This window comes from Apis cerana, linkage group LG12, assembly GCF_029169275.1.
Source record: "Apis cerana isolate GH-2021 linkage group LG12, AcerK_1.0, whole genome shotgun sequence".
Classification (NCBI taxonomy): Eukaryota; Metazoa; Arthropoda; class Insecta; order Hymenoptera; family Apidae; genus Apis; species Apis cerana.
Genome location: NC_083863.1, coordinates 6275260 through 6290745, shown reverse-complemented (window position 1 = coordinate 6290745; position 15486 = coordinate 6275260). Strand labels below are relative to the sequence as shown.

Sequence of the window (15486 nt, the reverse complement as noted above, 5' to 3'; positions counted from 1 at the left end):
AAATCCCTGGCGCGAGAAAGGAAAAGAATAGCAATAGCGTGCAAACAATTTTCCCCCGCAGTCGAAAATTCTGGAAGGCGCGTGACACTCAATTACGATCGTCGTTGGAAACCGCTGTTTCCAATTGGGGGTTAATTGTCATCCCACCAGCCGAGCGACCGATAAATTCCCACCCCGCGCGACTTCCAACCTAACCATCGACCAGAAGACGCGTCCAACTGTTCGATGCCGCCGAATATACGCCTCTGATCCAGGCTAAATTCGACGTTAACCCCCGACATCCGCGGCGAACGACTGCCGGCGAAACAGTTCGGCTAACAAGCAGAGATTTCACACGCGCCTGCACAGACAAACGTGCGAATCCCCGAGATCCTTGTACTATGTGTGTGTGTGTACATCCCCGACGTCGAGGATCGGGGATCGCGTTCGTTTCCACCGCGCGTAATTCGCGCGGAATCGCTCGGCCGCTCGTCGTTACAGAGTTATCTTCGCTTGTTATCTTCTTTTTCTCGGGAAATTGGCCCATCTTCGGCGAAGGAATTGTCCTATTTTCGAAGGGGTCGCGTTTGCTCGTCGATTCGATTCGTTTAAATTCAATTCAATTCGGAGAAGGTGTGTAGTAAAATGGGGAGGGAAGGTACGACTTTTAACCTCCAAGATGTAAATCTCTCGATAATCGTGATGATCGAATTAGCAACGCTTCGAATTATCGTACCATTTCTTGTTTGAACGAACACGAATCTCTCATTGCAACGCAATGCATCGAAATCGACGATCTAAACGCATCCTCGAGCAGTGCGATCGCCGCTCCTTGAAACGCGATCAAAGGGTGGAGGGGCAGTCGTTGATCCGCGCGTCGCGGATTGATTTTTAATTGCAATTACCGTGTCCGATTCGGGTCTAACGATGCAATTACTTTGTTATTAGTATCGTTATAAACGAATTAACAATTAAATCACAATCAGAGCCGATAGAGTGGGGGGAGAGCGGAGCGTTGATCCACGGAAACGGGGATCCCCGCTAATACACTCTCGTTCCGGTATTTCAGTCATTACTTTTTAATTATCTCGATCGCGTATAAATAACGCTACACACAAATTGAGAGGCAACGGGCGCCAACAGGAGGGCACGAGGAGGGGCGCAAGTCGAGTAAATAAATTTGTCGAACTCTCGTCGCAGTGTGCTCGTTATGGAAAGCATTCGAAGTATGCGGTTCAATGAGGCGAAGGGGGTGCAAGCGGATAAACGATATAACGCTTCGAAAATGGTCCCTGTTTTCACGTGTGAACCGTGCTTATAATCGCGGCAGGAACGAACGCGTGTACTTTTTTCCTCCCCCCTTCCCTCTTTTTCCTGTACTTATATCCTCTTCTGCTCGACTATATATATATATATATATATCGTTTTACGCCCAGGCACAAATTATCTGCTCTTAAATCGCGCGATTTTAACGAAGCCTTTGCTTTTCCCCTGTGTTTAACGATACTACCCGTGTACTACCCGTTTCCAATGTTTGCATGCCGGGTTGGTATTTAACTAGTTAGAGAAATGAGAATTTATTTCCCTTTTTCTTTCTCCAAAGTCCATGCAGCTTTCCCCGATCGAGTTATGGTTGGTTAATTATTTTAAAATTCTTTGGGAATTTTATAACGGGTGTAGAGGCGTAGAACGAGCTTAATTTGATTCGTATATGCGCTCGAAATGAAAATCACGCAGAAATATATTCTGCTCGTTTAACTTAATCTTTTCACCCATTTCAAAACAATTCAATATAAAGAATTCGATATAAGAATCGTTGAAAATTGTACAATAATCCATTCGTTAACGATAATTTAAAATTCTTCCATGCTTTAGCTTATTTATTACATTTATCGTGAAATAAAATTCTTCCTTTTTTTCCTTCTTTCTTCCGCGCGAAAAGAAGATCAATTCTAAAATCCTCGTCTCGATTTATTTCAACGAGGAAAATATCTATCTCCATTTTATGGAGATTCCGCGTTGCCACCTGTTATGAGAAAATTTACCAATTTATACGGCGCAGTTTCGAGTTCACTTTAATTCGTCACGATTGAAATAATTTCAATTTCACGGGCGACATTGACTTCTCGGTTTGCATGGACAATTAAGATCCAGCTGCGAGCGATATTCTTCCCCTCTCCCTCCTCCTGCGTTTCTTCGCGGGATGAATCTCCATTTTAATCTCGAACCGCGCCGCTTTCCTTCATTTCCTCTCGCCGCGGATATCCAACCCCCAGTGGTTGATGAATATTACAGTCGAGAGGGGGCCCACAGCCTAATGAGCAGATCGTGTGGCCGACGGTTAACCCTGGCCACGTACGAAAGGATTTGGATCCTCTTTGCGTGTATACGTGTATACGTGTATGTATTCTGCCCGGAGCAATTATTTCCACTGGTGAGTGTGTCGTCCCAAGGAATTTGTCAAATCTGTGGAATTAACAACTCCGCTCGCTCTTCAACCGGCAATTTTATTCACGGTCTTGATTGAAACGATCTTTCAACGTTGCGATACATCGTTAGAGGCGACATTCGATGTATCTTCAAATTGAAATTTTTTCTCATCTTAATTGATATAACAATAAAACGTTTGCAAATTTTTTTCTCACAGATGAATAATCAATGAATATATAATCAAATCATTTACGACCATTATATCATTTACTCGATATTGTATCTGATTCTATTTCGCCCGACAAAGCTCGATTACCATTATTATAATTTTAACGATCTACGGACAATAGTAATTCATGCTTAACACTATTGTTCCCGAGTTTGATCGAGTAATTCTCTGTCAGAAAGTCGTTTCCACGCGAGGAGAATAAAGGCTGGCTGGGTTTGTTGTTTCCCTCTCCCGGTGAAGGGAGCCACTGTTCGTTGCCCGCTCGTTTGTCCTCGAGAATGCATCTACGTGGTTGCGATTATGCATTTCGTTCTCATGTGAGTGCATACCAATTCGTAAATCTTTCGTCCACGAGAGGAAGAGAGAGGGAGAAAGAGGGGAGGGAGAGAAACGCCCTTGAAGGCCCATCAGTCGTTCGAACAAGTCGTTGCTGCACGCTTCTCGTCGTGACTTGGAGTTCTCTTTCAATGGATCCTCCAATGTACGATGTATTTTCTTTGCCCTGTGTCGAGAGTGTTCCTTCCCTGCCTTCGTAAGGTAATTTTCGAACGCTTCGAATTGTCAGTTGTAAATGAGAGCAACCATCGATCAGCGGAAACGCGCGTTTTCTTGCGTTTTCGTCCCCTCGCGAGAGAAACTCGCCCCTTCGATCCTCCTTAACGTAACGAGGAAAAACTTTGAAGCGAAGTTTTGCCAAAGTGTTGCTTCCTCCCCCGTTTAAAGAGGGGGAGGGCACTCTGCATTGCATTAGTCGAGAAAATGACACGGTTCGAGGGAACGCGCATTCCCAGTTAAGCGATTTCGAACGTTGAAAAGTTGAAACATTTCTTTTAAAATGAACGCAATATGCCTTTTTACATTTAATACATCGGTGATTTATATTTGTGTACATTTCCACCGTAGTGGAAAAGTAATTTTACATCCGTTTCGTTCCATCCGTATGGTAGAGTGTTATATCGGATTTTCGAATAATTCCACGCGTCAGAAGTGAAAAATCGAAGATTTAAGCAGGAATCACGCTTGAAATAAATGTGGTTAATTGTTGGAGAGCCGGAGGCGATAGCCGAGATAAAACTGGGGCGCGCATCGCCGAAAAGGAAAAGTATAACTATCTTCACAAAGGCATCTGCGTTTCCTCCTCGCGATGCCCGGCCGAATGAAGGGTATAAATGACGGACAATTTAATATTTTACCCCTTGGTGGCGCGAGCCCGTTCGTTATCTCCCTGCATACTACTTTCGAGCCGGATGAGAGGCAGATAGGGTGACGTTACTTCTCGCGACTATAAATACACACGCGCGCACACACACGAGCACAACCGGCATAATATAATTATCTAAATGATATATGGTGCCACTCGTCGTCCATTTCTTAGCCGTGACATTCGTCATCTAACGCAGATGACACGGCCGATCTGTCGGCTTTACGATTTACACGCCCTCCACGTTTACAGCTTTTGTGCCCTCGTTAAAAAAAATAACATCCTCCAATAACATGCTCGTGGAGCTTCGACAATACGTTTACAAGGTGCAGAAAGATTGATACCGGGCGTGAAAACAATACAAATTAGTTGAATCGATATTTTATATGGAGAAGTGTCTATGGTTTTTAAGATATTAAATATAAGATTTTCATAGTAGAAGTAAAAAAAAAAAAGTGATATGACGCATCTCACATACGTGGCGTGAGATACAATTCAATCATTGGAATTTCGGCACGCGTTTGGACATTCATCAGTAGCGAAAATGCCAATCGTTCCAACGCGACTTGAAACTAACGCGGTTTGTTCTTTTTCACCTCGTGAATAAACATTTTCACGCGCGGCATCCGATACCAAGAAATGAATGGAATTTAGAAAGAGAGAGAAGATCGGATCTCGAAATCGTTCGCGAGGACTTCTTTAATCTTATGACGTCACCACGGTCTATTTCGCTAGATCGTTTATTCAAGAGCCGCGAATGGGATCCGTGAATGAAAACACGGATCTGTCTCGACACAACGATCGTGTCGTGTCTTCCTCTTTTTTTTCTTCTTCTCTCTTCTTTTTTCTCTTTTTTCCTTTTTTTTTTATTTCCTCCCCATCTCCCCTGTTTCGTCCACTTGTCCGACCGAAAAATGGAGGGTGTTACATCGACGCCTGGATCGATTGCTCCCTCGCATCGCGATATACCGATATTCAATTAATCATTTTAGTTCATACCGGTGAGGTTTCAGCGTGCGACAAAAGCGTGAATCGATGGACACCGGCGGAGCGTGACGGAACGCGGCAGACAATACGTTTTCCATCGATGAAATTTCTCCGAACAAAAGCTAACACGCTCTTTTTTCAGCCGGAGCCAAGCGATTTCAATTTCGAATTAGCAAGTCAAAGGGGGGTCCCGGCACGGCTCTCATCCCTCCCTGTCATCGACCAAACACCAATCCTACCGATTGATTATTATATCGTGTTGCGAATTTACACGACTCCCGCGTCTCCACTTGACAGGGATGAGAAGAATTTGCAATCACCGTTCCCGCCCAAGAAATAACCGGAAACACGCTCATTTTTTGATTTATATGGGAGCTTTTTCGCTTTTGTACACGGAGAAATGTATAAATTTTGAATCGTATATATATATATATATATGATTTATGTTTTATTCCAAATAATTGATATTATATTTCAATTTTAGTATATTAATTAGCCTAATTAAACTCCATTGCAGCATGCAATGGTATTTTATTCTTCATAACCGTGCACAATGCAATTATCGATGCAATTAATCAGAGATAAAAAGTACCAAAACTTCCAAACTCTCCATTTTAATCGCGAAGCAATAATTATTTCTTAAACCTCTCCATCAGAGAGTTAATAACAAAAAAGGGGGGAAAAAGAGAAAGATATCGAAAAACGCAGACGAACGATGGTTGCCGCCGCCATAATTACGCACGAAAAGCGAAAAAACATTACCGAGTGACTCAGGACGGTCCCCGAAGCGAAATTAGCAATTCAAAGCGATCCTTTTCGTCGTCTTTCGACCCCTTCCTAATTCTCGCGGATAATATATACCTCTGCCGCGACGAAATCATGGTTTTTGGGACGGCGGCTTAATCTCGTCGCCCCTGCCCAAATCACCGGGTATCCCGTCCATCGCGACCGCTCGCGACTCTCCCCCGTCCTTCGTAATTTGTAAGTGCGCCTTCGGTGCGTCGCACCCTCCGCTCCTGCCGCGCCCCCTCCCTCCAATCGTTCAGCGTGTCTTTGGCGTTTCCACGACCAAATTACAGATCACGCGATCCCTGCTTTCGAGAATTTCCTTCTTGTCCCCCATTAGCATTCTTTCCGGCTGTCATTACACACAGGCCGATCCCTATTCGAGCATTGGCTGGGAATTTAAAGGCAATTAACACGCGCCACGGGTGGACCAGATAAGGACACGTGGGCGTATGGCTCCAGAATCGTTGGCTCCTTCTGGTTCCAAGCTAATATACGTTGTGTAACGAGCTCCTACGAGCTTCTTTCGATGCTCCTTTTGGATACGTTTCGGTGTTTCGCGCGGCGATCGCAAGGAATGAGTCGTGAACGGATCGTACATACGTTTCTCGTTAATGGTTTTTGGGGTAGGGGATATTATGTTCGATTCTGTAAGTTATTTAGTCGAGCGATAAGTATTGTAATCGAATATATAATCGTGAATGTGAAAAAAAAAAAAGAAAGAAAAGAAAATTGCACGAATCGATAGGATGTTGAATAAAAATGGTGAAAAATGGCACGATATTTAATTAATAAAAAATTCCACATCGTCCAACGATTTCGAATCGCACAATGGGTTGGAGTTACGTCCGACCCTTAAACTCGTGGTCCTCTAATTATTTTGGACGGAGTCGTCGGAGAGCACATCGGTGGGAATGAAAGTTTTAATAAACGTTGTGTACCTACGTTACCTCATTTGCAACTTGTATCCTACTTTTTTCCCCTCCCGCATCAAGTAAATGCGAATTTTCTTCCGTAATTTCTCAAATTTTCAGATATCCTATTATCTCTATGAAAAAGTACGAACTAATATGATAAGACGATAATGTAAAAACTATCCAATTTAAATCCATAATTTAATAATAGTCGATATATATTGTAATATAATTACTTTATTTTAACAATTCCTCTAATCTGGCTGGACAATAATTTAACTTAAGCAAATATCACACGTTTGAATGTTCCGTCTAGATCCTATCCTATAAAATTATTACTTGCTCACATTTTTACCCAATTTCAGGTCCGTTCACATCTCGCAAAAGTTCAACGCAATCGATCCGATTCTAAAATCCGAAATGAAGGAACGAGAGCCTGGAGAATACTCGCGTATTTCAACTGTGGAGCAGAGGAGCAAAGTTTACCCCGTATTAGTATAATTAGGGAGGCGAGGCGATCCCCGATTTCGACTGAAATTAGCCGAGCTCTGTCTCTGTTTGATTATATCAAACAGCCGCGTAACTCTCGTCGCGTGGTGCGTTCTACACCCTTAATCGGGTGAAAATTCGCGACGATCGGCGTGGAAAGCGAAAGAAAAACCGAGCATACCTGTACGATCGTAATCGTTCAGGTATGCACGGCCAGGTATACGTTCAATTACGCTCTGACACGCCATTGCGCGGGACGGTGCCAAGTATGGTAATACGAGGCACACGCTGTAAACGCGTACCAGCGACGTTACGAACGGAAACACGGATAAAACGCGTGATTTGCTTGGTCTTCGAAGGGAAAGGGAAGACGTTCGTGCAGCTCGATAAAGGGAAGAGCTCACGCTATTGAATTAACATATGTTCCGCTCACGGCAGGACACCTCTCTTTCTCTCTCTCTCTCTCTGTGTATCTTCTTCCTTGAATCGTATGTGATTGTAAATATCTTTTTAATTTTTAATTTATTTGTATATTCGTTTTTTTATCGTTTTTATGGCGTTGGGAAATTGTAAAGGTGTTTTTATATATTATTAATTTGGATGAGGAAATTTTGATGAGAGTGTTTTTCGCAAGCGTTAACGTGGTGTATCCTCGAAACGATTTGCTTGGAAATATCTCAATTGACCAATTGAGATACATTAATTTTGAAAAAGGTTACTAATCGAAAATTTTATTACAAACAAGGAATGTTTTGGTTGAAAATAAAGTTAAAAATAAAACAGAAGAAATAATGCTTCTTATTTAAAGAGAAAATTTGTAAATTTCGTGCGCGAAATAACTTTGATATTCAACGTGTTCTCTATTAATTATACACGTAAGCATTTACATACGTATGTACAATTTCCAGGATATTTTGGAAGTGAAATAGTTAAATCGAGAATATCATCATTGTTTAAGGGGGTTAAGGTCAGTTCTAAAATTAAACTGGGTGAATGCGAAAGAGGCAAGGTACACGCTATTCCGGAATCTTATTAATCCTTAAATTTATTCCACCCTCGAGAAAGAGCGGGCGTAAGAGCGTAGTTCTGTATTTTGTCACACACTCGTGAGACCTACCGCATTGAAACGCAATAAACTGGGACTCCATGCACTTGACTCTCTGCCGAGTGACGGAAGCATTATTTGAAAAGATTTAATATTTAAAAAGGAAGTTGTAGATCAAGAGTTAGAAAAAAAAAGAAAAAAGAAAAGCGAATATCTAAATTTCCATATACGAAACTCTTTTCCTCGAAACTTTTTGAATCCTTAAGGGATGTGGCAGTTTATAAATAAATGAAAATGTTGCAGAAATATAGAATAGGAATAAAAATTCTGCAAACTGCTAAAGAAATAACAAATTTCGTTACAAAATAGCCCTACAAAATTTATGTGGAATATTTATTAAATTTTCATTTCTTGCAGAAAGAAAGCATCTTTCAATTAGATATTCGAAAAGGGAATTACAATATACGCAACAATTTTTCAATAGAAATAACAAAAATGAATATTCTGCGAAGTAAAAATAGTGACATCGCAGGATTAATATTTAAATAAAAGTTATCGATGCCGGGTACTCGTAATTCAGGGGAAAAGAAACGCAACAACGCTCGTTCCGTGCATTAACACCGGGACTCTTAATTTATTAGCCGTATAAAATAAAGTCAGATCGATACGAGGCGCGAAATCTACGCGAGAAATATACGAGATCGTATCGCGTGCGCTCGCAAAACGAGAATTCGCGTGAGCGGTTCGTACGCGAGAGAGAGAGAGAGAGAGAGAGGAGAGAGAACGTTCCTGCACACCCGATATCGACCTTTAACGTCGCTTTATCTGTTACCCGCGATTTAAACGGTGACCTAACGATTCAACTTCTTCGAAGCCCACACGGCTACGTGTTTAACGTCATTATCGAGTTTCGTCTTTGAATACGCGTGATAACTGCACGAGAAAATGAAAATTGGGATGTAAGGCTCAACGAAGAGAGGCAATCACGAACGAATAAACGAAGTTGAATACTATTGCGATTCATGTGAAATTTCTTAAAATTACCTCTCTTCGATTTTTGATTTACACCGACGAAACATTCCTAACTCTTCTCCTCTAGTTTTCAACACGTATCTTTCAATATCTCGAACGGTATACATGTATGTATTTTACGATTCTGTAAAATTTCATTTATTAAACACACACTCCTTTCTCCTTCTTAACTTGCGAATTACGCGGGTGCAAAAACTCGTGGATAGAAGAGAATCGCATTAGCCAATTCGTGGAAAGGCACGCAACAACAACGCAGAATCGCCTTCTCTTCGCGTGATTTCTATGCAGATGCGGCGAGCGTCGAAAGCGCACGACGACCGCCCCCTCGGCAAAATGAAAAAGGAAAAGGTAGGGAAGGGGGTGGAAACGTTGTTGGCCGGGACAAACGAAGAGCTCGGAGAAGAAGGACTTAAAGGAGATAGCCGGTAAAGATCTTGGCGCAGGACAAGCGAATAATGTATAGCCTTGGTGGCGGTATCCGGCTGCGCCATCTCCGCTCTCTCCGCGCCGCTTTCGCGCGACAATCTTTTCTCACTTTGGCGAAGAAGCCATCTTTCAACTTATGGAAATTCTCTGGGATCCCAAACTTTCCAAAACTGCCGCCGCTGTTGCTGATGTCGTTGCTAACGCGTTGCTACACGCGACCGGGATATATGTATCGAAACAGGAGAACGGTCGACGAGGAGGAGGAAGGGGAGGACGACAAAGCCGTGGGTCGGGGCCGATCCTTCTTTTTCTTCTGCGAATCTCTTTTACAGGGGTGACGTAACGGCGGGGGATGTTGCAAAACAGGACATTTGTGTTCTCGAGGAAGTTTGCGCTTTTGGATCTGATCGTTGAACCGTTTCTCGAATAAATAAAATATTACGCGCGAAGGTTCATCATCATTGCTTCATCGCCTTCAAATATCGTTGGCCAAGATATTAGAATTTAGAATAAATTTTAATTCGCGTGCATGCAAATTCCTCTGGTGCAATTAATTTAACGAGCAACACTATTGCGTAAACAACAATTAATTAATCGTCGATGCGTTAATTAGTTATCGTTTTGAAATAGTTTAATTTCTAATGTTAATTATTAGTTAATTTTCGTGAACGATCGTTTCGATATTTATCAATAGACGATCGATAATTCAATACAAAAGTGATAAATCCAGATTTTTCGTAATCTGCTCGTAAAAGCAACGCAAATTTCCCCCGCCCCCTTTCACTTATTAAAACCAAAATGAACGATCTTCCTGCCAAGCAAGCAAGATCTTTTTACGCTTTAAAATCATGGTATCCATCTGATTTTCCGTAATTTTTGCCAACACCGATTTCTCTTTTGCATTCAAAGCATTTTCGATGCGAAACGCCGCCGGTCACGAAAAAGCTGGATAAAGGTACGGAGTGGAAACAGATTGCGCGGAGGGAGAAAAAAAAATTTGATATGAACGACGAGACCCTCGCGTTACCCATGCAACGCAGTGTGAACAAACATTAAAAAAAAAAAGTAATAATAAAAAAAAATATCTCTCTCTTTCGTTCGAATCGTTCTGAATTAATAGAACGTTGATACGAAGAAAAAGAGATATGAAAAAACGAAACTCCACTGGACGTCATTTCCATATATCGTTGGGGTGTATAATTTCCCGAACTTGAAATTAATATTTTCGAACACGTTAAAACATCGCACATCACGTTTCTCTATATTTTTCATTCGGCAAGATGGCAAGAGCGAAAATCTCGTTCCCTTTCATAAAAGCGATATATCTCTCCCTTTCATGCACGTTGTCACACACGTGTATCGTCGCGTAACCGTCAAGATTATAGCATAAAAAACGAAAAACGGTGCGCCTTTTATTTCTCATCATTTCCGCGTAATATTTTTTTTATCGCGAATCCACAACCAGCTTCGTATAAATAGAGGTCGAGGAGGATGATATCTTCGCTCGAGATTTACAGACATCCGTGATATCGCGACGAGTGGAAGGACTTTTCACCGACCAATGGACCCCGTGAAAAGAGTTTCATTCAAACTTTTCTTATTTTCGACTACGGATCCGCTACACGACAATGCTCTTAAATTCTCGGTCTTGCTGGATATGGCCATTATACTTGGGGCGTTTTATAAGAACCGTTTGACCGGTAACCGTGGAAATTAGGTCATTCGTGCTTACGTCTTCGTCTTCGACGAATATCGAGAGGTGTGTAAATTTCGTACGACGATCGTTCATTACGAAGTTTCGTAAAAGTTTTAGTAATAGGAGCGTCGTGGAGATTGTGTTATAAAATTGTCGAGAATCGCGGTTTAAGAAATATAGAGGAAATTTGATTAACCGGTTTAATATAAAATAGAAACTAGAAATAGAAACTAATCAAATTCGTAAAAGTATTGGATTTTATATTTCCTAATTTTTTTTCTAAACTTTTATAAAAATATGCGAATACATTTTCGATCGATCCGATTATTAAAATAGATCATTTGGTTTTAGAAAAGTCAAATGCTAATCATAATTTTAGCAACAGAAATTTTCACTTTCCAGAAATGAAATAATTAGCCTTAATTCTTTTTATATGTAATTTATTTTATAAAAATAAAATGAATTTCTTGCAGATAGATATTTTAAAGATATAATTACAGTCAAACAAATCTATTCGCATATTTCATTTTATTAATTTTGCACTTGCGAATGCTCTGTCACGCGATCGTTCGTGTCTTACAACTCTGTTTGTTATTTTACGAAAGGAACCCTTGTTAATCGAGATCATTGATAATCATGATTCGGTTAATCAAAGTCCTACAGTTGTAAATTAAAATAGGATGTTGTATATTTAAGCAAGATCGATAAGATTGTAAAATTAATCGTGTTATTTTCATACCTCTAAATCTATGAATTATCGCGAAAGTTGTGTCAGTTTTCAAGAATTCGCGAAGCTACAATGAAAATTTAAAAGTTTGCAAATTTATCTACACGTTATTCGAAATACGTATTCGGCCACGAGATGAATCGAGTTCCCGGAATTCGGAATCACAGTTTTTAAAAGTTTTCTCGACTGTTACGAAATTTCGTTCTGGTCACGCGATTCACACAAAGCGAAACGGACTATTTTCCACGGTATCAAGATAAACATTCGCGGGCGCAGTTGTTGCTTAGAAGAGCTTGATTGTGGAAATTCGAATTGCAAAAAACGGGAGAATATTGCCGGAACGTCGAACTAGGTTTTATATTGCGTACGCAACCGAAAACTGTATATACACGCAAGTTAAGCGTTCGAATTCGTGAATGCTAAATTTTGGGAGAACATTCTAACAATCAAACTCTTAGAATTGCAATCTTTTCGAAATTGAAACGAAAATCCGGTACGCGAAATATTTTCAAAATTAAATGCGAAACGCCATAATTTATTTGAGAGTTAAATTAATACAAATCATTTATCTGTAGATAAAAAAAAACTATAGCAAATTGAATATCATTATAATTAATGAATTTTTAATATTTAATCTTCTATAAGTTTTATTTTTAAAAAAAAAGATGTCTTGAAATTTTTGACATAATAAATTTTGCAATGAGAAATTATAGATTCAAAATTAAATATATGAATACGTGATTTCAAAAGCAAGACATTATAGAAGATTAATATATAACATAAATATACTTTCAATTACTTTATTAAAGTAAAAAAATGAAAAATAAAATAATATGCATATTTAAATGTAGTAAAAATATTCTTGAGTTAATGTAAATTTCATCTTTCGTCTCCTTTTTTTTCCTCTCTTCATTTCAATTTACGATACCACGTGAAATCAAATTGATTTTTGTAACATATTTTCTAATTATGCAATATTGATGTTTTAAAAAGACGAAAACAACGTATGTTCGCGAAAAGGAATACACGGAGGAGACGTAGAGGAATGTTGACGGACATAAATATTGAACGTGTAAGCCGATAAAACAGACTGACAAGTTGACGAGAGTGAATGAGATCGATCTTTTTTGATTTCGTGGCTCTACGATCGAACGAAACGAATTAAATATTCGTACTTTCGTTATTTTTATTACAATCGACGACGAAAAACGAATGAAACATATTAGAATAATTATGTTTTATCAAATTTTTACATTTGTCTTTTTACTAATAAATATCTTGAAAAAGATATTTATTATATAAAAAGAAATATAATATTAACTTATTTTCTATGTAACTTTAAAACATGATTTGATCATAAATCGTCACTCGATTGATTCCAATCTTTTACGTACATATCACGATAAAGCGACTTTCTCGATAATCTACATAGGGCAGCCATCTTTTCCTCTTTTATGACTTTTTTGGCGCGTAAATGTCGCTCACTCGATGCGTGATAGCATCTATGGTCAAAGCTTTAGACGATCAAGCAAAGAGCATAGATAAAAGGAAACGCGAGAAGATACGATTGACTATCTCTAAAGGGTTTTCTATTCCGAAGCAAACAGTATAAAGCATTGCATTCGAAACGTAAGTGGACGACCGATCGACATCGATGTTGTCAAAGAGATTTTTCTGCAAAGATCTCTCCAACTATTTCTACAGTGTACCGATCTTATCGGCCGCGGGACTGAGTAAAGTTAGGCACAAGTGTGCCCAGTTGACACAAAAAACGAAGCAAAGATGGAAGCGAAGAAAGAAAGATAGAAAGAATCGAAAAAGAAATGGATAGAACTTACCACTCGGTGAACGAAGTACTCTGAAGTTGCTGCCAGTTTTAATAGTCGAGCTCCTCGAGAAAAGTACAAGTGGCAGGAAGAATCTTAGCAAGATATCTTGACCGGTAAAAAAAAGGATAAAAAAAGCCTTCTTCTCTTCTTTTTCACTTTTCGCCTTGTTTACACACTTTCTGTCACTCTCACTCACTAAATCACGAACGAAAAACCGTTTGAGTGTGGTCCGAATTTCACCGTTTACCCGACTGAATGTAACGCGATCAACGACAAACTGCGCACAATAACGGTAAGAGCACGACGAACGTTCAGTTTTAATGTTTACACTAAATTGCTCGCAGGGAAAATATTTCTATCACTGTTCCAAGAAAGCCTTCGTTTTTTGTTTGTTTATTATCTGTGTACTCGCGTAACCGTCTCCTAAGTACGTCCAGACACGAGAGTTTTGTGTACGCTGCCACGGTTATATTAGTTTATCGGTAGGAGTCAGCTACACTTATGACTCACGTTGTACAATTTCGTCACACGCGATTAACTTCACTGTAGTTCCAACGATACGTTCGCATGCTTCGAAAATTTCGTTCACCAAGAAAATATCACTCTTCTCTCTTCGAAATTAACACGCTGATAGTGAACACGTTGCTCTCCGTGTCAAACTGTACGAAAATCGAGTCGAAAATTTTCGAGCCACCGTCCGATAACTAACGTACGAAATATAATACGAAACGGCACGCGAGTCGACCGTACGGTACGGCGCTCGCCTATAAACTAAACACCCGTCGCGACCTGAGGCCGGGACCCGACTGGTTTCTGCTAGGGAATCTCCCCACTCCTCGCCACTCTTCTCGCGCGACCCTAGGCACACCAACCCCTTGTCCAGCTTTCTCTCTCTCTCTCTCTCTCTCTCTACCTCCCTCGCACCTCTTTCACTCTCATACCCCCTCGTCGTCCTTTTGCCCTTACTCTCACCCTACCACGCTTCATTTCTTTTTCTCTCTCCATCCATCCTTTTCCTCGCTATTCCACGTTCCAACTGCCTAACGCCGACCCTTCACGTACGACCGAACGACCACCCGTTTCTTCGGTATATACCCTCGTACCTCTTCCTCAATACTTCTTTCTTCATCTTTCTCGCATTCTCTCGCTCTTGCACTCGGTCTCTCTCTCTCTCTCTTTCCTTTTTCCCCTCCTCCCACGCTGCATCTTTCTTTCCCGTCCCGCGTTCTCACTTTTTCTCGACACCGCGTCTTAGCTCCGCTCTTTTCCAAGGACTTTCCGGATCTCGTTCCCGTCAGTCGCCGCTCTTTCAGAAATATTTCGGCGCTGGTACAACCCGCCGCGCATGTACACGCGATTCGACTCGACTCAGGGTCCGCTTTTCCAACGAGCGGCCAATCCCCGTGGCACATGCCCGCCACTTTCCAGTCCTTCCATTCTTCTAAGATCTGAAAAAGAATGGTGGTGAAGAGGTGGTAGGCGGTGGAGCAGGAAACCGGAGGGTGAGAGAAAAGGAAATGGTGGAGTAGGATGGATCTTTTTATCATAGCTCGCGAAGGATGGATTTGGGAGCAGGCAAGTGCTGCAACCCGGCGAGTGTTTTGATTTCTTTGTGTTTCGGGATCGATGGCTCGCATAACATGTTCGTAGGACTCGAATATCGTGCGAACCTCCTCCTCTTCCTCGAAATTATTTCGTCCCGTTTAAAACTCGGTA

General features: G+C 40.8%; 1 protein-coding gene across 5 annotated transcripts in view; it reads right to left on the bottom strand.

The window, feature by feature from the left end:
- LOC107993838 (MOXD1 homolog 2) overlaps nt 1-15052 on the bottom strand; it is a 141017-nt gene extending 125965 nt beyond the window's left edge. For 4 of the 5 annotated variants that reach the window (XM_017050462.3, XM_062082733.1, XM_017050460.3 and 1 more), the window contains exon 1: nt 13780-15050. The gene's annotated coding sequence lies outside the window, so the exon portion shown is untranslated. Of the gene's footprint in view, nt 1-13779 lie in introns of all 5 variants that reach the window. The other variant, XR_009832146.1, reaches the window with a different exon arrangement.
- Between the last annotated feature and the right edge of the window lie 434 nt (nt 15053-15486).